General features: G+C 44.1%; 1 pseudogene; it reads left to right on the top strand.

Annotated features, from left to right (window-relative positions):
• The first annotated feature begins 4,779 nt into the window (after positions 1-4,779).
• Positions 4,780-4,910, top strand: LOC121850798 (annotated as a pseudogene).
• Positions 4,911-25,913: the final 21,003 nt, after the last annotated feature.

Consider the following 25,913-nt stretch of genomic DNA (forward strand, 5'->3'; position numbering starts at 1 on the left):
TGGCTCCCGTTAACATCTTCTATCCTGCGGATCTGACCTCTTCAACCTCCCTGGCCTATCCCTCAGACTTACCAAACCAGTGCACAACCTAAACGTCAAGTTCGACCTACAGCTGTGGTTCCTTCCCATATCCAGTCCCTGATCAGGACCACCTTCTTGCACCTCCGCCACATTGCCCACCTCCGACCATACCTTAACCCAGACCCAGGCGAAACACTCGTACATGTGCTCGCCACCTCCTGACTGGACTTCTCAAATGCCTTCTTTGCTGTCTCTCCAGCTCCACCATGTACAAGATCGAGCTGATTCAAAACTCTGCCGCCTGTACACTCATCAGAACAGTTCTAGCCAGGTTCCACTGACTCCCCATCACTGAACGGGTCGATTTCAAGATCCTCACACTCGTTTTCAAATCTTTTCATGCCTTGGCACCTCCCTACCTCTTCAACCTGCTTACCCCCCAACTCACAACCTGCTCTTCATCTATCCCTCCACCTTGCCACCTCCTTTCCCATTTTCAAGTCGCACCTGAAGACCTTCCTATTCAACCATGCCTTTGGTCACCTCCCCCTCCACCCAGCTCAGAGTCGTACTCCACCACTGTCAAGCATTCTGGGACGCTACCTTGTGTGAGGGGTGTTATATAAATGCAAGTTGCTGTTGTTATATCAAATGCAAGGATTATTATTATAGTGCCATCACTTCACAAGACATACTGTAAAGTGAAGCTGACTCTGTTTTTCCAAGTGAACACGAAAGCCCTTATGTACATAACAATGTCCCACAAACAGCTATGAAGTGAAGGACTTATTATTTGAGGGGTTATTGACCAGGAGAGACACCATTATAAACTCCCTTCTTTTATCGAATAGTTACCATGGGATCTCTAACATCCACCTGAAAAGGCAGACGTGGAGTTCAGTTTAACATCTCATCCAAAGGAAGCAGTAAGAGTTTTGTTATTGATATATGTGTGTGCGAGTGCAGGTGTGAATGGTGTAAGCAACTCTATCTAATTTTATGTCATTACCAAATGGGTTGTTTCACATTCCTATTTTCAAGTTGATCATTTAACACCTGTCTGTTCAATTGGGCCACAAAACACTCAGTCACTGTACTTTACAGTATATCCTGTGAAACACTTTGGGACTTCCCTTGATGCATAAGGCATTATTCCAAATGTAAGGATTATTATGTTATAACTGCATGTAGGTGGGCAACTTCATATTACACTGCGCCGTAAACCATTCTATGACGCTATACAAATGTAATTTGTTCTTGTCATTGCACGTAAACTGTATTTCCATTCACCTATATTGAACTTTTAACATTTGCAATGAAAATTCTGAATATTGTTGGAACTAAAAGCCGCACTTAACTGAACAAAATGTATTACTTGGCATGTCAATATTTCCAGCTTTTACAAGGGCAGTGGCTAAATGCATCAAATGACATGGCACTGAGCCACACAGTCTGGGAAAAATCTGAAATTCAATCAATAGTTTGTGCGGATTTGGATGATTTGGTTAGTTACAGTTTATGTGTGCAGAATGGTTTATGGCTGAGGTTCTCAAACTTTCTGGGCTCAAGGCCCCCCAGGTTTAGATATCAAGGCCTCAAGACACCCCTCTCCCACCCCAGACATCAGGATCCTGACCGAGACGCCCCCGACTCGGGCTTCGCCAGCTTCCTATGGAGCAGAGAAACCTCCCTCCCCACAGCCCTGACAAAAGGCTGTCCTGAAATGCCTTGCACTGGAACCATAGGAAGGAGCATTCATACCCGCTCCTCATGGACCAACGAGGCTTCCATAGCCTTTGGACTTCTGGTGTGTCTCCCATCTACACCGCATCTGAAACAATCTTACTGCTTCCCAGGGGTCTGTTTGGGAATCCCTGGTTTATAATAATTATCTTTGCATTTGTTGAGACATATATCTGCTTCACAGATATATTGTAAAATGAGTTGACTGTGTATTTTTTTGAAAACGCAGCAGCCAATTGTGCACAGTAGTGTCCACAAACAATCATGGATTGAGTGACCATTTTGGGGGGTGGGGAATGATTTGGAGGGATCCACCAGTTGATTAACTATTGGGTTCCTACTTAATGCTGGATAAGCAGAAACGTGTGGAGTAAGGTAACTTGCCTAAGGAATCAAACCCGATTATTATTATTAAATTATGGCACAATGAAGTATAAAGTAATTCAGTTATACTCAGTGTCTGGAATTTTAGCCTCCTGGAAATTGCTGGTTCTTTGTGGTTATTCACACACTGTTTGTGGGACATTGCTTAGTGAAATCTGGCTGCTGAGTTCGGCTACACAATATATAGTCACTGCACTTAATAGTGAATCTTGTGAAGCACTTTGAGACGTGTGACTATTGGCCTCATTGTCACTGTGATAAGAGAAGGGGGCAGTTCCCTCAGATAATGCAAATATGTGAGATAATTGCACAATTTTATTTAGGGGATTGTTGGCCCAGACACAGAACAAACACCCATCTTTAAAGATCCATGGAATTTTTCTTGTCCGCCGGAACAAACAAGACTCGGCCTCAGGTTAATATCTCAAGTGCTTTAAGACGTTGAGAAGACGTGAAAAGTGCTATATCAAATGCAAGGATTATTATTATTATATTATCTGAAAGACGGCACCTCCAACAACGTAGCACTCTTTAAGCACTGTACTGGAGTGTCAGCCAAGGCAACGTGAGTTCAAAGTCCTGACTTGAGACTTGAACCCACAACCTTTTGACTCAGAGGTGAGTATGCTACCGACTGAGCCAGCCGAGACAAATGTGGGCATTGGGTGATGCTCAAATAGACAGCAGCTAGCTGACACTCACTAGAAGGCTGATAATACTTGTAAAGCTACACAACACCATCACTCTTCGCTTTGGCAGAGTTACGACAAGGGGAGGAAAACAGAAAAGGAACAAAAACATTTGCATTTTCAAATGTTATCACTAATTGGGTTGAATTTGGTGTTCCTTGAAATATATGACAAAAACAAACCCTTCCAGAAATGAACTTTATTGCAAGTGTTATGATCAATAAACGCTTGCTTGCAAAAAACAAGCTTTGACGTCAACCCAATTTATCCTGATAAAAGAATGGAAACCAATGTTCTATGCTTATTCCTAATTGCGATTATTGGAAAGAACCGAGTTGGCTGCAAGATGAAATCCTGAATGTTTTTACTGTAAGAGGCGGGGAGGATTTTCAACAATTGCATGCAGGGAAGTGAATCAAGCACTAAGCCTGATAGACACAAAATGAAATACCATTAACCTTTGATGATTTTGTTGGTGGCTGCTGCAGACAATCAGCCACCAAATGCTAAGTACAATAAATTATTCATCTAAGGCAGCAGTTTTACTAAAGCTGTCTTAAAAGTGCACAGTTCATTAAATCCAACTCTCGTTGAATATCAAACGTGTTTTTGCTTAAAAGTGGCGTGGCTGAGATAACATTGGAAATTTACATAAAGTCCAGTTACATAAAGTCCAGTTGTCCAATATACACAATTCAAGATCATGAACCAGGATGCTCCGGGTACTCATATTCATATCAATTATTATAACCCTTTATGGTGTAATTTTTTTACAATTGTATAATATACAGAATTAGAATAAATAGGTTCAGCATCAATATAGATAGATGCAATTAGCTGAATGACTTCCTCTTGCTGTTGACTTCCTGTGATTCTATGAATTATAATTTCGTACTGCATGACTTAAATGTTGTGACCTTGAGATAATCTGCCAACTCATGTTGGTATGCAGCTTCAGTGAGTCTTGGCATTATCTCTCCGAAGTTCTCCTACCTCCACCCCTCTGCTCATCCCCTCGACTCAGCTAACTCAGGCTTGCTGTGGGTCCCCTGCCCTCTCCGCACCACGATCAGTAGCTGAAGCTTCAGGTCCTACACTGCTAATCTCTGGAACTCCCTTCTTCCCTACATAGGAAAACAGGAACAGGAGGAGACATCAAACCTGTTTCACCAGTTATTAGATCTTGGCAGATAGTTTAACCCCAATACCACAACTTTGGGTGGTACCACTGATACGTCTGCTATCAAAATATCTAAGCAATTCTTTCCAACTGGAGAGGCTTAAACTTATCATGATCAACTTGCTGTGATTCCCTGAATGAAGCAACAGTTCACCTGTCACCTGCTCTAAGTCCAAGGAAGCTTTTGTTTTAGACCAACAAGTGCCAGGTTGGCCCTGGCTCTATTTTACTCCCTGCATTGTATTAGACAGGATAGTTACGGGTAAATTAGTGTATGATATAATGCCATGTGATTGATAGTAGTACAGTAGAATGCTAAAGATAAGGAAGTGAAGCAGAGGCTCATTACAAGTCATTATTAAAAGAGATGATGCATGGTTTGCACCAAGGCCTCAGATAAAGAGATGTCTTTACAGCACTTCTAATGGTGAAATGTCTGAAAGTGTTCATTGCCATATGTAGGAGGTGAATTAATCTGGAGGAACATTGGCCTGGACAAACTCTTCCCTTTTCAAATAGCATTTTGGAATATTTAATGTTCACTCAAAGAGGCGCAGAGTGTGCTGACTTAATATTTCACCTGAAAGACAGCACCTTCGACAAAGCAGCTTTGCCACAGTAGGACTGGAGTGTCAGCCTACGACAATCACAATGAACCAATGACAAAGGCCCAACATAGGGCTTGAAATCACAGGCTTGTGACCCAGAGACAAACTGAGCCAAATTTGCATTGAGCACAGCTGCTGTTATAGGTTATAAGGTGTACTTACTTGGCAGGTGGTACTCCCAGCACCAGGTTGACCCATTGTACTGGGGGTTTGCTGATGTTGGCAAATGCGGGCTACTCGACTGCAACATTTGTGGTGATGGGGATTGAGTCCTCCCTCTCCCCTGGTTTACAAACTAAAAACAGAGTTAATTATACCGTGTCTGTTATCACTGTTCCTAAGTGCGATGCAGGCTTGCCACCACAATCTTATTTGGGTTTAACGTTTCCCAGTCCTGTTTTGTCATCTAAATTTTGCAAAGTTTTTTGAGTTGCACATTCCAGGCATTTTGCTTGGTGTTTCCATCAGGCTTTTGTTTTATAATAATAATAATAATACTTGTCATTTGGTATAGTGTCTCTCACCCCAGAAGGACATCCCAAAGCAGTTCCCTGTGAAGTGGAGTGACTGTGTATTTGTGGGTGAAGAGGCAGTCAATTTGTGTACAGCAATGTCCCATAAACTATCATGAAGTGAATGACCCATTTTTCTTATTATTTGGGCAATTGTTGGCCCCGACGTTGAAAGAAACTCCCTTCTCTCTATGATTAGTGCCACGGGATCTTTAAAGTCCAACTGAACAGGCCGATGGGACCTCAGTTTAACATCTCATCTAAAGGACGGCATCTCCAATAATGCAACAGCCACACATCCCCTCATCCCTCAGCACTGCATTGGAGTGTCACCTTAGACCATGTGGTTCCAAGTCTTTGGAGTGGGGCTTGAACCCACAGTCTTCTGACTCGGAAGCGAGAGCACTACCACAGAGCTAGGCCGTGAACTGCTGGGCACGGACCATGTGTGCCCCGGGTGGAGGAGCATAGCGCCAGGATCCCTGGTGTCAGGTTCAATCCCCAACTTTCCTTTCAACCACACATCCATTTCCTGACCAGTCCCACNTTTTTCCACCTCCGCCACATTGCCTGCCTCCATCCATACCTCACAACGATGCAGCGCAAACCCTTGTTCACGCCTTCGTCACTTCCCGGCCAGACTATTCCAATTCCCCCCTTGCTGGTCTCCCCAGCTCCACCATACACAAAATCTAATTAATTCAAACCTCCAACACCCGGATAACTACCCGCATGAAACCCGATATCCCATCACACCAGTCCATGCCAGGCTCCACTGGCTCCCAATCACCCAACAGATTGACTTCAAGATCCTCTCACTTATTTTCAAATCCCTTCATTCCCTCGCACCTCCCTACCTCTCTGAACTGCTTACCCCCCACTCCACCACCTGCTGCCTCCACTTGGCAGCTTAAGCCTCCTGTTTGTCCCTCATGCCCTCCTTTCCACCATCGGTATCCGTGCTTTCAGCTACTATGTCCCAAAACTCTAGAACTCCCTCCCTCAATCCCTCTACCTTGCCCCCTCCGCTTCACTTTCAAATCCCACCTAAAGGATTTCCTTTTTGATCGTGTTTACGATCACCTCCATCTCCCCCTGGATTACTCTCAGACTCCACCACTGTGAAGCGCTCAGGAACTCCACTCCGAGTGAAGGGCAATATATAAATGCAAGTTGTTGTTGTTGGATATCTCTTTCAAAGAGCCAGCACAAGATTGTCGGAGGTGTCATCCTTTGAATGAGACATTAAAATGAGGGCCCAGTTGCCTGTTCAAGTGGATATTAAATCCCTTGGCACTACGCAAGAAGAGAAGGGAGTTTCTTTTCCCTGTCCTGGACAACAATCCACCAAATAAAATTGGTCACTCGCTGATTGTGGGGTAACTGGACTGCCGTGTTTCGCCCACAAAATACACAGTCAATCCACTTTACAGTATACCCTGTGAAGCGCTTTGAGACGTTTCAACGACGTGATAAGGCGCTGTATCAAATGCAAAATTATTATTATAAAAAGGGGATTGTCCTGCCATGACCTTACCTCTGCGACCTCCTCAAACTCTACCCACCCGTCCGCTACCTTCACTCAAGTGAGCACCAGCCTGCTTCACGTCCTGTGCCCTATCTGCCCACCATCACCAGTCTTTATCTTATCTGAATGGAGTCATATAAATGTAAATTACAGTATTAATATTTTTGCTGAGGTTCCTGATATATCCCACATTTACACAAAAGAATTGCATGGTTTTTTTTTCTGTTGAATTCCATTTCGTTTTTAATCACAGCACAATTTTGCCAAACTTGAGATGCTCCCAGCAATCACCAAGGGGAAATCTCTGACAACATTTATTTTCAACGCCTTATCTCAAGCCCTCTCAGCCGGAGAGTTAGAAATGAGCGCCCTCTGGCGGCAACAGTTACAGTCAACAGGAATATGGTAAAGTGACACAAAGGTAAGAATAACAACAACAACTTGGATTTATATAGCGCCCTCCACGCCGGACTGAGTCTCAGAGCACTTTACAGTAACGGATCCTGGGACCGAGCCGAGGGAGGGGGAGGAAGGTGACCAAAGTCGCGGTTGAAAAGAAAGGTCTTCAGCAGAGACCTGAAAATGGGAAGGGATGGAACGAGACGAAGGGAGTGAGGAAGGCATGGCCGCCGAGGGTGGAGCAGAGGTCTTGGAGGACAAGGAGGAGACCAGATCCAGAGGAACGAAGGCAACAGGTACTGTGCTGAGGAGAGAGAAGGTCAGAGAGGTAGGGGGGTGCAGAGGTGTACAGGGACGTGAATACAAGGGTGAGGATCTTGAAATCGATCCTCTCTGGGATAGGCAGCCAGTGCAGTCTGGCACGGACTGGGGCAATCGAGGAGAGGAGTTTTGTGCGGGTGAGAATGCGGGCGGCAGAGTTCTGAATGAGTTGGATTTTATGGATGGTGGTGGATGGGAGACCGGCGAGGAGGGCATTAGAATAGTCCAGCCAAGAGGTGACAAAGGCACGGAGTAGAGTTTCAGCGGCTTTTGGGGAGAGGTATTGGCGGAGATGGGCGATGCGTCGGAGGTAGAAGAAGGCGGTGCTGGTGAGGGACCAGATGTGGGGGAGGAAGGATAATTGAGGGTTGAAACTGATGCCTAGGTTGCGTTCGGGTTCGGAGAGTTTTAGGAGGGAGGTCGGGTAGGTGGAGGAGGTGAGAGCCATGAGATTTTAGACGTTGACGAGAGCCAAAGAGCACGGCTTCCGTCTTGTCAACATTCAGCTGAAGGAAGTTTGCACTCATCCAGGCAGGCTGACAGAACATAAGGGAACTGGGGGTCGCAAAGAGAGGTGGAAAAGTAGAGTTGGGTGTCATCTGCATACATGTGGAAATGTACCCCATGTCTGCGGATGACATCCCCAAGAGGGAGCATGTAGATCAGAAAGAGGAGGGGGCCAAGGATGGATCCTTGGTGTACCCCGCAGGTAACCGGGTGAGAGCGGGAGGAGAAGCCGTTTATGCAGATGTACTGCTGGCGGTTTGTAGGACTTGAACCAGGTGAGTGCGGTCCCACTGAGGTGGATGATGGAGGAAAGGCAGTGGAGGAGGATGGCATGGTCGACTGTGTCAAATGCAGCGGAGAGGTCCAGGAGGACAAGGAGACAGAGGGAGCCCTGGTCACAGATAGAGAGGATGTCGTTTGTGACTTTAACAAGCGCAGTCTCTGTACTGTGGGCAGGGCGGAAACCAGACTAACAACAACAACAATATCAAAGTTACATTTGTATAGTGCCTTTCACATCAGGAGGACATCCAAAGGTGCTGGATGGACAGAGTTTCGGACCCAAGCCGGGTTTGGGACCGGAGAGGGTGGAGAGCGGGGGGAACCAGGGAGATCGAAAGTACGGTCGAAGAGGAGGGTCTTGAGATGGGTCACGAAGGAGGCAAGGGAGGGGGTGAGGTGGAGGGACTGCGGGATGGAGTTCCAGATAGTGGGGGCAGAGTGGCAGAAGGCCTGCCCGCCGATAGTGGGGTAAGCAAGGCGGGAGACATGAAGCAGCCCGGAGCCCGCTGAGCAGAGAGCACGAGCAGGATGGTAGGGGATTAGGAGGTCGCAGAGGTAGGGGGAGCAAGACCACGGAGGGCTTTGAAGATGAGGACCAGGATCTTGAACTTTATCCTTTATGTGATGGGAAGCCAGTGGAGTTGGGCAAGGATGGGGGTGATAGGGTAATAACAATAAAAGTAGTAATAATAATAGCAATCCTTGCATCTGATATCGTGCCTTACTTATCATGTTGCCGAAGAGTCTTAAAGCGCTTCAAAAGAATTATTGTAAATTGTAATGATTGTGTGTTCGTAGGTGAACACAGTAACCAATTGTGATCAGCAATGTCCCACAAACAGCCACTAAGTGAATGATCAATTTTATCTGGAGGATCATTGGGGCAAAATTCCCTATTCCAAAGCACTGCTGGCTGAGAACCAGAGCTGAGGGTGGGAACTGAGGGGAAAGATGACTGAAAGCACGGTCAAAGAGGTAGGGGCCAAAAACATATGTGGCAGGCAGTTTCTCTTCCAGGTTTGCAACAGATTTGACATTATTTTGAAATCTGCTAAGAAACACCGCAATCTACACATTGAATCTGTTGCTATAATTATCACATTGATGAGAAAAAAAGCTTAGTTACTTCTATTGTCACAGCGTGGACTAACCAGCTTCCTTCACCTGAACGCTGCACACAGAAAGCCAGCTGTTCAGCCAGTCTGCCTTTGATTCCAGTCTTACCAAAGGAGCAAGCTTATTTTAGAAACAGATCTTGTTTATTCCGACTTTAACATCAGATCCTTCCCATTTTGACTGTTGCAAATAATAAGTGTCAAAGCTTTGGGACACTACCTTGTGTGAGAGGCTCCACATAAGTGCAAGTTGTTGTTGTTGCTTGCGAGCAGGAGCATTTCTAACACTCATTCTGGCTATTCCCAGTCGGCCAAAACGTACTTATTTTTTGATGCCTGGTAAATTTCCTGAGAAAATAAAATTTGCAAGTGAAAGCAACACCCTGCAGGTCATGCAAACATGCATTACGGTGCTTTACTGACTCTCCTCCACTGAGTAAATGGGAAATCAGGGACAAGCTTCACAGTTGTGAGTGGTATATGTTTTCTTATCAGGCAAAGCATTAGGCCTATGTTATCTTTATTACATAACTTTGCCCAGTCTAGAGTGCCCTGGTTAGAACAATGGATAAAAATTTAATGTTTCAAGAGTCTTGTCCTCACCGTCAAATGACCCCATCCTGCCTCTGTGATCTCCACTGACCCCACTGCCACAACTGCATCCTCCACTCAGGACCACCAACTTGCTTCACATTCCCCCCCACTTGCGCCTCCCCCACCCATCCCGCTCCACCCCACCATGGGTGAGCCAACCTTTAACCATTCTGCTCCCGCTCTCTGGAACACCCTCTTGAAAACCTCCAAGGATGCACTCTCCACTTCATTGAGCCAGTCTGGAACCTTAGTGTCTTGTTTGACCCTCAACTGTCCTTTCTAGCCCACATCCATGCCACAAACCGCTCTGCCTTCCCCACCTCCGCAACATTACCCAGCTCCACTACTGCCTTTCTACTCAGGCCGCCAAAACCGTCATCCATGCATTCATCACATCTAGGCTCGACTATACCAAATCTTTGCTTTGTGGCCTTCCCAAATCTTCCCTCCACAAGCTGCAGATTTGTGTCCCCTCTCACACCAGGCTTTGTGGCTCCATCAACCCCACTCTCGCCCGGCTCCACTGGCTTCCCATTCCCAGATGATAGAGTTCAAAATCATCGTCCTCGCCTTCAAGGCCCTCCACAGCCTTGCCCCTCCTGCATCTCTGATCTGCTGACCTCATATCAACCTGTCTGCTTCCTCCACTCATGGAGCAGCCGGAGCCCGCTGAACTGAGGGAGCGGGCAGGTTGGTAGGGAGTCAGCAGGTCAGACAGGTAGGAGGGGGCAAGGCCATGGATAGCCTTAAAGGTGAGGACAAGGATCTTAAACTCGATCCTCTGGGGGATGCGGAGCCAGTGGAGTCGGGCGAGGGTGGGAGTGATGAGGTCACGGAGCCTGGTGCGTGAGAGTACATGAGCTGCAGAGTTTTGGATGATCTGCAGCTTGAGAAGGGAAGAGTTGGGAAGGCCGATGAGGAGGGAGTTCCTGTAATCGAGCCTTGATGTGATGAATTCGTGAGGGTTTCAGCCTAAGGGGTGAGACAGTGGCGGAATCTGGCAATGTTGCGGAGGTGGTGGTAGGCAGTGCTGGTCATGGCGCGGATGTGGGGGAGAAAGGATAGTTCAGGGTCAAACAAGATACCCAGGTTCCTGACTGGCTTAGTGAGGTTGAGTGTACAGCCGTGGAGGCTGATGCTGCCAGCGCCTGAGGTGCGGAGGTGCTGGCGTGAGCCAATAATAATAATAATAATAATCCTTGCATTTGATATAGCGCTTTTCACGTCGGGAGGACGTCCCAAAGCGCTTCACAGAACACACTGTAAAGTGAATTAACTATATTTGTGGGCGAACGCGGCAGCCAATTGTGCACAGCAATGTCCCACAAACAGTCGTAGATTGAAAATGACCAATTTATTATTGTTTTTTGTTTTGGAGGGATTATTATTAGGCGTGTGGAGTAAGGAAACTTGCCCAAGGTTTCGCCCTGCCTGGAATTGAATTCCTGTCTCTTGCTTGCAAAGCGAGTGCTCTAACCATTGAGCTACAGGACTCCACAATCAGGAGGGCCTCGCTGTTGCTGATGTTGAGTTGGAGAAAGTTGGCCCTCGTCCCGGACTTGATGTCAGATAGGCAGTCGGTCAGGACGCCAGTAGTCCTGGAGTTCAGGGTGGAGGCAAAGAGGTAGAGTTGGGTGTCATCCACAGACATGCGGAAATTTACCCCATGTCTGTGGATGATGTCACCAAGGGGGAGCATGTAGAGGGTGAAGAGGAGGGGCCCGAGGACAGAGCCCTGAGGAACACCGTACAAGACGGTGCGGGGGCTGGAGGAGAAGCCGTTTGCCGCAACGAAGTGGAGGCGGTGTGAAAGCTAGGACCTGAAACAGTCAAGGACAGAAACTTGAAGGTTGAGGTGGGAGGAGAGGCGGTGGAGGAGGATTGAGTTGTCCACAGTGTCAAAGGCAGTGGAGAGGTCGAGGAGGACGAGGAGACAGAGGGAGCCCTGGTCATACATGGTCAGGAGGGATTCGTGGAGGGAGTGAGAGGAAAGAGCGAAGTTGGGAGGCAACGCCTCTCTTAAGGACCTTGGATAGGAAGGGGAGATTTGAGATGGGCCAGTAGCTGGATAGCTGTGATGGGTCAAGAGAAGGTTTCTTCAAGGTGGTGGTGATAGTGGCTGTTTTGAGGGGGGAAGGAACAGTGCCAGATGACAGGAAGAGGTTAATGATGTCGGCGAGTAGTGGGGTAAGGAGGCGGAACTGGGATTTAAGGAGAGCGGTGGGGATGGGGTCCAGGGAGCAGGCGGTGGGCTTCATGGAGGTGACTGTGTTGAAGACAGAGGAGGGGGTGACTGGTTCAAATGTGTGGAAGGAGGGATGGGTAATTGGCAGATGGGTAATTGTGTGGGGTGGGGTTGGGAGGGGGAGGAAGTTGGGAGGCCAGTGACAGCTGAGCGGATTCCCTCGATTTTGGACTCGAGGAAGTCCAGCATTTTCTCGTAGTGAGAGTCAGAGGAAAGAATCTGAGAAAAAACGCATGATCTTAAAGAATGGCGGAACAGGCTCGCGGGACTGAATAGCCTACTCCTGTTTCTAAGGTGACCAGGAGAACTGTACACAGTATTCCTGACGTGGCTTGACTATAACCCACTACCACTGAAATTCCACCTAATCTTAGCCTATAAGACCATTTTAACACAAAATTTAAGAATGGGCAAAATTGTGGAAAATTCTTAAATCCAGCCTTTATTTTGAAGTTAATTTTCTGTGGTCATTAAAAAAAAATCAGACGAAAACTAAATTTAAGAATTTTCCACAATTCTATGTGGTAATAAATCTTAAGGCCTTACCGGCTAGGCGGGCTTCTGTGCTTTTGAACTCATCTTATTTAGCCAGGATACCTAGAAAAACAACAACAACACATTACATTTGTAAAACTCCCTTCTCTTTTTGAATAGTGCCATGGGATCTCTAATATCCACCTAAACAGGCAGACCGGACGTTGGTTTAATGTCCAAGCCGAAAGTCGGCACTTCCAACCACGCAGCACTCCCAGAGCACTGTGTTGGAGTGACAGTCTGGACTAGTTCAAAGTCCCGACATTGGGATTGAACCTTGTGGTTCAGAGGCTAATGTGCTGCCGACTGAGCCAGGTCAACCCCAATTGCCATTTCTGCCAAAGTTTGAAACTTGAAGGATTCTGAGCTTCAAATTTGAAACATTTCTCAACATTGGAATCATGTTTTGAGGATTGTGACTTCAAGCTGCTGGACACGGGACTGAGACCAGCAAATACATCTCTGCCGTTGTTCCCATTCGGAGTCTGTATCTGACTGGTCAAGCAATTTGTTCAGTTGTTACAGTCAATCCACTTCACAGTATATTCTGTAAATTGCTTTGAGCGTCTCAACAACATGATAAGGCGTTTTATCAAATGCAAGTATTATTGTTATGATAGATTAGGAATTACATCCCCTGCTTGTTTCCGAGCCTTGGATGATGTAAGTGGATTTTCCACTTCATTACTTGGGATCGTCATCTCGAGAACTCATTCTTCGCCTCTTTTCAGGAGGGATTCACTCACCAACCGCGTTTTCCCATCACAGACTGTGTGGTGCAACTGAGAAGAGAGCCTTCTGATCTTCTCTCTTTGTTCCCCCAATTGCCCCCACATTCGTTCAGCTCCAATGAATTGTTGCCAAAATCTGGTTTCCACAGTTACCTGCTAAAGAATGTCATTACTACGCAAGTTTGCTGTAAGTAGAGTTTGTGTTGCAAAGTCCACATCAAATTCCCACTTCTGTCTGGGTTCTCAAACATTACATTTTCTTAAAGGCGAATCCTCCTGAGATTCTTTCACTGTCATCGGCAGTCTAAACAGTTTCAAAGATATTCAGTGAAATAGTCCAATTTCTGCATGATCTTAAATTTTAAGACAATGCTTTTAAGGCTAAGACGATAAGAATGTTCCTGCAGTAGAAACTCACCAGCTGCAATTCAGTACAGTATACCCGTCACTGGAAGATTAAGTTCTCCCTTGTCCTGACAAGCACTTGTTCTCCGATGTCTGCAGAAGGTGAGATTCACCAGTTTCAGCCAGTTGGCCCATGAGAATCCAAACCATGGGGTGGATGCTGGGGGTGGGGGGGTTGGAGGAACAGTAGACATGGGAGGAGGATTGAACCCTTCCCAGCATTACCAGGCAGGAGTAGTCAGTACCAGGCCTCTCTTCCCTCATCCACCTAGGTGGGACCGCACTCGCATGGTTCGAGTCTGACTGGGCCAACAGCCTCCACTTCATCTCAGCAAATGGTGTCTCCTCCTTCCCCCTCATGGTTACCCACAGCATAGTCCAGGACTCCATCCTTGGCCCTCTTCTTTTTCTCATCTATAGGCTCCCTCTTGGCGATGTCATCTACAGACACGGGGTAAACTTCCTCATCTGTGTGGATGACACACAAATCTACTTTGCCTCCTCCAGTATCGACTCCAGGTCCGCTGATGGTCGATCAGCTTGTCTGGCAGACATCAGGGCCTGGATGAGTGCAAACTTCCTGCAGCTGAATGAGGACAAGATACTCCTTGGTTCCCGTCAAGGTCAAGGTCTTCACTCCTGAGGATCTAAACTCCTTAACCTCCCTGGGCTCTCCCTCAGACTCATGGAACTAGTGCTCTAGGTGTCTGGTTCGGGCCCCATCTGTCCTACCCCACCACATCCGGTCCCTGACCAGGACCACCTTCCTCTACCTCCACCACATAGCCGTCCCCACCCCCCCCCCCCCGCCCCGACAGTACCTTATCCCAAATGCAGCCAAGACCCTCGTGCATGCATTTGTCACCTCCCACTTGGATTACTCAAACGCACTCCTCGCTGGTCTCCCCAGCTCCACCATTCACAAGATCCAGCTCATTCAGAACTCTGCAGCCCGCATACTTACCCGGACAAAACTCTGTATCCCCCGTCTCACCAGTTCTGGCCAGGCTCTCCCTCAATCCCTCCGCCTTGCCCCCTCGCTCCCCTTTTTTAATTCCCGCCCTGAAAACCTTCCTCTTCGACTATGCTTACTGTCACCTTCCCCTGGCTCGGAGTCTGGCTCCACCACTGTAAAGCGCTCTGACACGCTACTCTGTGTGTAGGGCGCTACATAAGTGCAAGTTGTTGGTGTTGTTGTAGTTACCACGAATACTGTACCTCACATACACTGTTAAATCCCACAAGAATTTTGCACTGCTCAGAGGCTAATTGCAAGCTTCGCTCCTTCTTTCTCCCTTTCCACTAGCTTCATATAGCCACAGCTACTTGATTTAACATGTGTGTGTGCTTCAAGCTTGGTGGTCTATTGCGCCTATGGTCCTTTATCTTGGTTCAGAAGAATAAAAGTAGATTACTATTCTCATTGCTCTGGCCAACAGTTTAAACCTGAAAATGTAAAAACACGACTTGCCTGGGAGACGTCAGCCATAAGTAAGATGCTATCCTGTCTGAAAGGCACAATATAAATATAAGTTGTTATTGTTGTACATGTTCCTGTGGTGTCTTAGACAAATTCAATTCACCCATTACTATGGCTTCACACTTCATTTCGTTTCAGATAAACAACTTATTTGATCTAAGAAATGCCTAAACGTGGTTACATTCTACATCCGAAAACTGAAAAATTAGACAAGAGTTAATAAAATAACATTTTATTTCAACAAAGGGGACTTGCAGAAAATCACAATCACTTTTAAGATGCCAAGACATTTTTTTGCAAACAAATTCCAAAAGTAAATGATTAAACCTGGTTCAATTCACTACACAAAGGAGGCGCAAACATTGCTTCATTTAGGTACAAAGGATAGCTAGCAATTAAATTATTCCACTATCTCTAGATTGGAATTGGGGAGAAGAGAGAGACTGCTCGGGAGGATGTAAAAGTCCATTGAAACTATTTAGTAGCCGAAGAAGATGATAGAGAAAAGCACATAATTAATTATTTTTTTTAACGTCATAGAATTAATAAGAACCTCTTGGGAACTTATGTTGATATACCAATGCCAAACGAATAATCAGCCTTAATTCAGGTCAAAAGGAAGGTATGAAAAAGTGTACAGTTGTATTCAAATTCTTTAGCATTTTATTTGTTCATAAAAACAGAGGTTTCCTAATACTTAGTCTTTCACCTGTTAATCATCTATTGAAATACCTGGTAATAAAATTACTAGTTTACAAGTCATTTTACAGGATTAGCCTCTGAGAGTCAATCTCCACCAATGTTTTCACATCTCATTTCCTTTCTGATAAATTGTTTCATTGATCTGAGTATGCCTTAAAGTCATGCATTTTCCTTTCTTATATTATCTATGCATGGTTTATTTTTCTTAACAAACTTCACTTGTAAAACTCTTCTAAGATATAGATTCTTTTACAACAGACGTAGCCCATTTCTGTGGCACAGAATGATCCAACAGTCCAATAGTTTCAATGGCTCAGCCTTTCTATTATATTCACCGAGTAGTTAATCTTTGGCTACACTTAATGGTTGGAACAACCAGTTCAGCTGGAAAGACAATGTAGCCCTAGAACTATTTGCGTAACAGGCAAAAAGTAAAAAACACTTTGGCAAAATTGTTCAACTTCAATAAATATACCTTATAATGTGAGACCAGTGGCAATCTCTGCTATTACACATAATCAGTGGTATATCAGCCAACATCTCCTGCTTTCCTCAGAAAATGTGGAGGGTAGAACTTTAATTGACCTTGCACTGCTCCGAACAAGGTTAAAACTAAGACGTGGCAATGTAATTAGTGTTCACATCATGTGAATAAATGCGTAATTCAAGTGGAATAATTTTTTAATGGATTTATAGATTTATTGGTACAGGTTTGTTCAGAAAGATGTGACAGTCGTGACAAAAGGGCCTGCCTGCCACCTTTCATACCTTGTGTATTACTGATATCGCCTTGTTCTCCAGGGACCCTGGTATGATGGTAATTCTGCCGCCACGCTGTTCCAGTACTCCACAGATTTGAGCTGTGAGTTGCTCTTGTAGCGAGGATTATCGGACAACATGTCTTCAATGAAAATGTCCTCAGGAACTGGCAGGAAAACACAGGAGTTGGGCCCAATCTTGCTGAATTTGGAGGCATTCGGCCGCCTGTGCCTGAAGCTCATGCCCTCCCCCTCTTCGTCGCTGGCGGAACTCGTGTTCCACTTCTGCTTCGGGGCACGACGGTGGTATTTCCGCCTCGCGGCCACAACNTTTTTTCTGTTCTTAGTCTTCTCGGTCCTCTTCAAGGATGGTTTGGAGAGGTGCATCTGGCAAAGGCAAACAGCTCACGGTCAGTCCTTACAGTGTCAGCCAATCTTATACCACAGGTTACCAAACTGAACCTGCCTCACCCACAAAGCATTTTCGATGATGACTCATCGTCAGTTTTCTCTTTTAAACTTCTCCTTTAAACGTGCATTTCAAGACCTTCCTCTTTGGTCATCTTCCCCCCCACACCAGCCACCCCAAGGCTCTCACCACCAATTCGGGTACCAAGGCAGGAACATCAAGCACCTTGGACATCCTCCCAAGATGAAATAAATTATATACATGTAAATTTGTATTGTATATTGTAGTTATGGACTTGGTTTCAAATGTTAGATTCTAACAAATCTCTGACTGTTAAAAAAAAAGTTTCTTAAAATTACTCTATTACAAAGCCCTAATGGGTAGAGTGGTCCTAGCTGGACAAGCAGCGGGAAAGCTTGCCGGACAACAATATCAATGGCACGCTATGTGGGTTTAGCTGGTTAGGCTCAGGGAGAGAGTGCGCATTTCATTCCAATACATGGAAATTTCTAATAGTAGGTGGAATGCATGGAACTTTCCGTTTGGTTTGGCTACTCTTAACCATGGTGATGAGTTTCCGAACACCCGGCCAACCTTAAAAAGATTAAAAGTCACAGAGGATCCAGTCAGGCTGGAGCTGATATAACCCGTCTACCAGAGCACAACACCAAGCCAGGGGTAGGCGACCATAGGCACGGTCCAAGAGGAAGGTTGTCACGCACAATCTGTTTATGGGGTAGGAAGGAGCAAGGTGGAGGGATAGAGTAAGAGTGTTCCAGAGTTTGGGGCGTAGTGGCTGAAAGTGCAGTCACCCACTGATAGTGGGACGGAGGGCACGCGGGACAAGCAGGAAGACATGACACAGCCCCTGAACACAGCAAGTGCTCCTACATCAATATGCTAGTGTATGGAATCACTGTAAATTGTTACAAGGATATAAAGCTTGTTCATTTCTGGATATAATTTTACAAGCTGTATTACAAACTTAAACCTATTGGGAAACTAAAACAGCCATTAGGCTCCGTCAGGACCTAAATAATGGTCAGATCATTATATCTCACCTTGTAATTTCTAGAAATCTATACCATGGCCTTAGGGTTTGTACCGTGGAGTTCATTCCAATATTTATACACTCAGTCGCTGATGTTACTAACAATTTAATGAACTCAGCCTTTGAAATTCTAATTGAAAAGTAATTGAAAAGGGTCTTTGAGAGTGTATCATATGTCGGAATCTGGTCTGACCATTGGCAGACTGCATTGACTTCCTACAAGCATGTGCTGAGTCAGAGTTTTAATTATGCCCCTGACAAAACTTTCATCGCAAAGCAATCTTTGTTCAATTTCCTCACTGAGAACTGATTAATTCCTGCTAGTGGAGAAGAACACAACTCTGTAAGTTTTGTTCGTAAAATTTTCAAACCCTGTGGACAAAACTATATCTTCTCAGGCTCCTCTTCTCTTCTCCCCACCTCTCCCCCATTTGATTTTGTTGTATCTTATTTTCTTCTTCGGTTCCCTCTGTGCATCTCTGCGCCTCAGACACAATGTTCAAGTTGAGGGAATGGAGTCTGAAAATCTGCAATCTGGAGTCTCTCAACAACCTTTCCAGAATTAGATAAACAGGATGTGTCCCTCCAGGGAGAAAGTGTGCATTCTATTCCACGCACAGGGAAATTTCCCAATGTTTAGCTAGCATGCATATGTGGAACTCAGTCTAGTTTGGATATACTTAAGAGTGATGATAGACTTCATTTTATGTCAGACACCTGGTTAACAGGAATAAATTCGATCCCATCCACGCACATTTGCATCTCAGGTATAACTAATAATAATAATAATAATAATAATAGTTCAGAATAAGATAGATTTATCATAATAATTATAATTCTTTCATTTGATATAACTCCTTTCACGTCGAGCACTTGCATTTTATATAATTCCTTTCATGTCAACGCCCTTCACAGGTTTAATGTATTGTAACTGTATATTGTGTGGATGAACACAGCAGTCAATTTGCACAAACCAATGTCCTAACAATAGCAATGAAGCGAAAGACAAATTTAATTTTAGTTTATTATAACAAATTTCATAAATTTACAGCCTTTCATATAAAAGTATTTGATTTGGTTTATTGTACTAAACCCTCAGAATTTGGTTACTTTTTAGTGTTGAAGTGAAGTGTTGCTTCAAAGCACTGGACAAGGTCCATTAATCTTACCACTGAAAAGGCTTTGAAGAATTTACCCTCTGGACCAGCTAAAAGTAACCCACATCTTTGACCACTGCAAAACATCTTTTGGAGCTGCATATTATCTTAAACAGCTTTATGATCATCTTCAGATGTTCCATTGTAAGTGATCGACTCAAAGATATTGCCTAGCCAGTTCTTAAAAGCTGCTTAGAAGTGAAGAAATGAACTCCCCACATTATTTTTTTTACTCTTTCTCGGGGTGTGAGCGACACTTGTAAATCAACATCTTTTACCCATTTCTCGTTTCTCCAAGAAGACAGTGACAAAGACTTCTCTTCAAACCACAATAGTTATTTGTGGTTATAATGCTCCCATGAATGATACATATTGTTTGACATGTCCCTTTTTCCTCTACAAATCTTTTCATATTTCTGGTTCTTGGTCAAAGAGGTTTCACCAACCCTTTGTGAAGGGTCACAGCATTTTCAATACAGTTTAATTGAGTTTGTTCCTGATTTAATTTCTACAGATTTCCTATTAATCTTTTTTATGTTGTTCATCTGTATTTGACTACTCATTTTTCAAGCAAGTACATGAGCAATCCATTTTCCATTTATGGAGTGTCTATATATATGCCTGGCTGTAGGTAATCTATAATCTGCCCGTGAGATTGTGTATGTAATATACACATATTGTTATTGGTCAGTTTGCAGCCATACCCTCAGCTTTTGTCATCAGTATTTGTCAATAAATCTTGAAAAGCACTTTCATTGCTCAACACGAGTGAACGCACAAAGCCAGAGACAGTCCCAGAAAATTGTACATACAAATTTGCCAATAAATAAGCAAGTTTTGAGAGGACAGGTTGGCAGAGTTAGCCACAATTTGGCCTGTATCCTCTAAGAGGTGTCTGAATCCAGTCCAAACTGATGGAATGGGTTTCTCCTCTACCTGTAGTTAGGGCCATAGAAATGTATAGCACAGAAAAAGGCCATTCGGGCCATCGTGTCTGTGGTGGCTCTTCTAAGAGCGATCATTTTTGTAAGGGTTGGAAGGGTTCCATGTTAAATGAGTTTGGGAAGTTTCGATCCAGCTGCTTACGGCTCTATCATTATAATCATTGAACTATACGGTGCAGAAGGAGGCCATTCCCCACATTGAGTCTCAGAGCAAGGTGTTTATGAAATCCCACTACCCTGACTCATCCCCACACAGTACAGAATTGTGCTTTGCTACTACTGCATTTCACAACCTTACTCTCAGATAGCCTTACTGAATGGTTGGTGTGGTTCAAATAAAAAATAAATGTTACATTGGTGAGTTGGGCTGCACTTCTTGGACTGCGATGTAATGGGATAACATTTCAGGAGTTTCATTGTGTGGTAACTATGACAAGGAATGTGTTATGAAATGCTACAAAATGTCTACTTATTCCATGATAATCGCTCATCTCCACTATCCTGTCAATGAGCTCTGTCTCCGCGCTGTGTCCTTAGGCCCCGCTCTTGAATATTAACTTGACAGCGATCTGTGCTTCAATTCATCTTAATGACGGCAGATTTTCAACAGTGGAGTTGAAGAAATTTACTTAATTCATCCAACTGATGAATGAACAGTGGGGTAATCCTGCCACTGTACAAATCATTGGTGAGACCATATTTAGAAGAGTACTGTGTACAGTTCTGGTCACCGTAGTACAAAAAACATATTGGAGAAATCGAGAAGATACAGAGGAGGGCAACTGAAATGATTGAGGGAATGGAATGAATGGACTATGAGGAGCAACTAAGTAAATTGCTGTCTTTAAGATTCTAAAGGGGCTGCACAATATAGATCAAGGACAGGCTGTTTCAGCTTGTCCAGAATAGTAGAACCAGAGGACACGGCTTGTGATTGAAGGGGCGTAAATTCAGAACAAATCTACACAAACACTATTTCAGTGAGCAAATAGTGAACCTGTGCAACAGGCTCCCTCGGGAGATGGTTGAAGCAGGAAGTGTTGATTCTTTGAAACACAGATTAGATAGTTTTCTTTTAGTAAATAACATTATAGGATACAGTACATAAGTAGTTCAGGACAGATGCGCATGCCAGGAAGATGGAAGGAGAACTAGATGGACCTCGGTCTTTTTTCATCTAGCATTTCTTATGTTATGTTCTATTGATCTACAGAATTACTATCGTTGGTGACTGACTCAAGGAGTCATTCTCGACTCAATTTACAAGGCAAGATCATTTTGTCAATATTTCCTGTGGCCAATCTTATTTAAAAGTAGTTAATGCGCTTAACAAACTGAAGGGCATATTGTGTAAGTCACTGCACTGGATTAAATCGCTGAGATTCTTGGAAAGTAACGATGTTAGGGATATGGAGAAAAAGTGGGTAAATGGGATTAAAACATCTAAGAAAGTAGTGCAATGGTCTTTTTTGGCTGAATGGTCTCCTCGTGATTAGACATTTCTCACCCTTTATAAGTGTAAACCCTCAAAGTTCTTTGTTTTATCGACAAGGGAAATGTTTGGCCCCCAAGTGTCATCGCAGAATGGCCGATGGAACCCAAGGAAGGCTTAGAAGATCCCAGATCACAGAATGAGCCAATTTTGTCCCTGAACCCAAACTGCATTTATATAGTGTCCCTCACACAGTGAAGTATCTCAGAGCACATGAAAATGACAGAACCTGGCGCCGAGAGAGAGGAGGTGGCCATCAGCACGGTCGAAAAGAAAGGTCTTCAGACTCGACCTGAAGATGGGGAAGGAGTGAGGCAAGGCGGAGGGATTGTGGGAGAGTGTTCCAGAGTTTCGGGATGTAGTGGCAGAAAGCATGGCCGCCGGCCGATGATGGAATAAAGCCTGTGATGCCTTGCGGTGTGGAGCACAACAATAATAATCCTGCCACGTGATCCAGCGCCTTATCGCATCGACGAGACGTCTCAGAGCGCTTCACAGAGTAGACCGTAAAGTGAAATGACTGTATATTTTGTGGGCGAAACGCGACAGTCAATTGCGCACAGCAGTGTCCCACAAACAGTGGTGGGTTGGGGGGGGTGGGTTGATTAACATTATTATTATTATTATTATTAGCTTTGCTTCACGCTTTGCTTCACTGATGATAACAATAATAATCTATTATTATTATTATTAGCTTTGCTTCACTGATGATAACAATAATAATCTATTATTATTATTATCTTTGCTTCACTGATAACAATAATAATATATCATTATTATTAGCTTTGCTTCACTGATGATAACAATAATAATATATCACTATTATTATTAGCTTTGCTTCACTGATGATAACAATAATAATATCATTATTATTACTACTACTACTACTGGAGGGGTGCAATTTGATTGAACCTTACTTTGCTTTTCCTCTTGGCCAGTTTCAGCACCTGGCCATCAGGGTGGGCGACTTCTGGCTGGCGTGGCCAGGGCTTGCCTTGGGCAACCTGTTTGCTGAGGCTCCTCCTGCCCTGCTGCAGCTCCTCACACACCGTAGGGGCTGGAGTGGTCCTCTCCTCATCCTCATCCTCATCCAGGGAGAGCCTCCCACAGCTCTGTGCAGCTCTCTCTGGGAAGTTGTCCATTTCACATCTGTTGCAAAAACCACCACTTACTTTTTTTTCCCCCCCACCCCTCCACCCCCACCCCTCCACCCTTTTTTGTTTTGAATGTTCTTGTTATTTTTTTTATTTCCAGCTCTTCTGATATTTTCCAGATATTTACAGGAATGAAGGCAACAGAAATGGTATATTTCTGTCTCTCTCGAATTCCCTTTTTTTGGGGCTAAAAGGTAAAATTACATGTTTGTGTTCAGCTGATGGCTCCTAATTATTATTATTATTTGTTTTGCTTTCCTTTTCGCTTTTTAAACGAACGTACACCCCCCCCCCCCCCAAAAAAAAAAATGAAATGGTATATATAGTTCTGTCTTGCCCCCCCCAAAAAAAACTTCTTTTTTTAAGGTAAAATAAATGGGTGGAGGGTTTTTTTTTTCAGCTGATCTCTAATTTTTCGTTTCTTTTTTTTCTTTTTAATTATATTAATCGGACAACAACAACAAAAAAGGAAAAAAAAAGATGATGAAAGGGTATATTTTTTTCTTGCCCTCCCCTCCCCTCCCCCCTCCCCCCTCCCACCCGAATCACTTGGGTTTTAAGATTAAAATAAACTCCTGGTACTGAGAGCTGAAGTTACCTGGGCTGGAACTTGTGTGTGAGTGAGTGGGTGAGTGGCTCAAGTTTTACAGAGAGATGGGCTCTGCTGTGCAATGTGTCTGTGCACTTCGCACTGTGAGACCAAAGCTCTCACTCACATTCTCAATTCGGGCAAAACAGTTTTGTTCGGGTTCTTAACTCTCTATGGCAACAAGAATTAAATCAAATCTGGACCTGTGTCAACAACTCCCCCAGAAAGTCTGCAATCCTGAGCTTCTTCACCTGCACCACATCAGCAGGGTCACCAGCTACACATGTACATAATATATATATATACATATATATATACCCATAATTATGTAACTATATATACAAATATAGACACATATATAAAAACAACTCTGCATACGTATATATATTTTATTCTAAAACAAAGCTCGCGCTGTTGGCCCGTGGAGAGCCGCTTTGCGGAAGGCGCTGCTGTCTCTGAGATTCACTTTGCTTGCTGCTCAGTGAAGCTGGGAACGCAGGGTAGTTTATTTCTCTCTCCTTCAAGGCGTAAGATCCAGACAATTTTAGACTCGGTTGAATCAGGTACTTTGGGGTCGCTCCGCAATTAACCCCCCCATCCCGGTTGTGACATTGTAATTTCCATGGGTGGTTTTTGAATTAGAAAAAGACCAGTTATGATCAAACCGGTTTTAATTCGGAAACCTCTTACATTCATCACCACCGGGATTCTGAATGCTCTTCCCAGTTTTCAAAATATAAAATAAATGACACAAGAATGATCATAATCCACAGGCACGATTTATAGAGGGATAGAAAGTCATACAATCCACTGATGTGATGTAACTGAAAACCAGCCGCAGTAACTGCTGTCAATCCATCCTCACACTGACTGGGTTCCTGATCCGAAACAAAAACAGAAGTCACTGGGAACACTCAGCAGGTCAGGCAGCATCTATGGAGAAAGGAAAGTGAGTCAACGTTTCAGGTCCACGACCCTTGGCCAGAACTGGGGCATGTTGGGAGGGAGTGGTTTTTAAGGATACGTTGAGAGGGGGAGGCAGGGCAAAAAGACAAAGAAGACAAAAAAGAAAACAAAGGAGAGAATGTGTCAGTTGTGTTTGTTTGTCTTCTTTTTTGTTGACTCACTTTCCTTTCTCCACAGATGCTGCCTGACCTGCTGAGTGTTCCCAGCTCTCTCTGTTTTTGTTTCAGATTTCCAGCATCTGCAGTATTTTGTGTGTTGGGTTGGGTTCCTGATCTTGGTCACCAGCAGATTTCTATGGGCTGTTGGAGAGAAAGCGCTGATCAGGAGCCGAAAAGAACACATCTTCACCAAACAACAAAAATGCAGAAGTAAAAAATAAACAGTAGATTTATCTTTTAAAAGAAATACTAATGAACAGTTTACATTGTTTCAAACAAGGAAACAACAACGATCTCAAATTCCCCAGAGTTTATTAAACAGCACATTTGTTTTTATTTAAATTAACTATGAGGTATATTTAATTATATGCAAAAACACAGCCTGAGCACATTCTGCACCATTCCAATAGGTGTCAGGTGTTATATCCTTCAAATAACAGGAGATCCACCTGTTCTGAATCCTTGCGGCCTGTCATTTACCAGAGTACAGTATTTCCACATAGCTAATACTTGGGCAGGGCGAAACCTTGGGCAAGTTTCCTTACTCCACACAGAGCCTAATAATAATCCCTCCAAAACCAAAAACAATAATAAATTGGTCATTTTCAATCTACGACTGTTTGTGGGACATTGCTGTGCGCAATTGGCTGCCGCGTTCGCCCACAAATGTTGTCAATTCACTTTACAGTGTGTTCTGTGAAGCGCTTTGCGACGTCCTCCCGACGTGAAAAGCGCTATATCAAATGCAAGGATTATTATTATTATTTTGTTTCTAATAATTGATTCTGTTAGGAGGTCAGGTTAATAGATCTTAGTTACCAAATACGGCTCTGTCATTCTTCTTGAATATTGGACCTAATGTAAATTTGTTTACAGTCTGTTGTTTCCAATGTGCTATTGACCTTGCTTCAAAAGAACTCTCAATCTGCAAATTCAGAAATGCTGAATTCAAATATGCTAAATATGCTGTAGCATAGTTTGTCCTTCCTGGAGAATTAATTCACTGCAAATGACTTACAAAAATTGGGATATCAATCTGTTTAAATTCATTTTGCATAAAATTAATATACAATATAATTAGCGTTTTGGTAATCTATGACTGAATTGGCTCTAAGGGGACATTCCTTGCAAAACCTATGTAGCTCACTCGTGAGACTTGGAGGTGCAGAAATGTGATGTGGATCTGGCAAGCCACCAGATATGGTCTGAGGCTAAACAAGTCCCATGGATGAACAGGACTATTTAATATAATAAT

Source organism: Callorhinchus milii, unplaced genomic scaffold (assembly GCF_018977255.1).
Source record: "Callorhinchus milii isolate IMCB2004 unplaced genomic scaffold, IMCB_Cmil_1.0 Scaffold1, whole genome shotgun sequence".
Classification (NCBI taxonomy): domain Eukaryota; kingdom Metazoa; phylum Chordata; class Chondrichthyes; order Chimaeriformes; family Callorhinchidae; genus Callorhinchus; species Callorhinchus milii.